Source organism: Tupaia chinensis, unplaced genomic scaffold (genome assembly GCF_000334495.1).
Source record: "Tupaia chinensis unplaced genomic scaffold, TupChi_1.0 Scaffold000532_1, whole genome shotgun sequence".
Classification (NCBI taxonomy): domain Eukaryota; kingdom Metazoa; phylum Chordata; class Mammalia; order Scandentia; family Tupaiidae; genus Tupaia; species Tupaia belangeri.
The window spans coordinates 8543691-8544225 of NW_006160045.1; the positions used below are offsets into that span (position 1 = coordinate 8543691).

Here is a 535-nt window from a genome sequence, read left to right on the forward strand (position 1 = left end):
GAGGGGCCCCTTGAGGTTGGGCTAGTGGAAGCAAACATGGGCCACAATGACTAGGGCTGTACCTGGCCTGGGTTGGTAGGGGAAGCAATTCAGATAGCCCTCCTGTCCCTCTCCTGGGTTCTCAGGCCACCTGGTACCTACAGAGGAGAGGCTGCATCAGCCCCACCTCACTGGGGCTGGCCAGGCAGCAGGTGGGAGACAGTGGCCATGGAAGCTGGAAAAGAACTGGGCAGCCTCCAGTCCAGCCTTTCACTTCACAGCCAGGGAAGCAGAGAGAGAAGGGGGACTTGCCCAGGTCATGTGGCCAGGAAGTGGCACATCTGGAGAATATTGTATTCTTTGCTCCTTATCACAGCTGCTCTGGGGCAGGGCTTCTCACCACAGCAGGACAGGTATTTGGGACCAGGCTGGGGTTTGTTGTTTTCTGTGCATCGCTGGGCGTTTATAGCAGCTTGACCTCTAGCTCTTAGAGGCCAGGAGTCTCCCAGCACCAAGCTGTAACAACCAGCAATGGCTCCACGCGCTCCCTGGGGTG

General features: G+C 57.8%; 1 protein-coding gene across 5 annotated transcripts in view; it reads right to left on the reverse strand.

Annotated features, from left to right (window-relative positions):
• Positions 1-535, reverse strand: part of EPHX1 (epoxide hydrolase 1) — a 40885-nt gene that overhangs the window by 28664 nt on the left and 11686 nt on the right. The gene's annotated exons all lie outside the window — the stretch shown is intronic.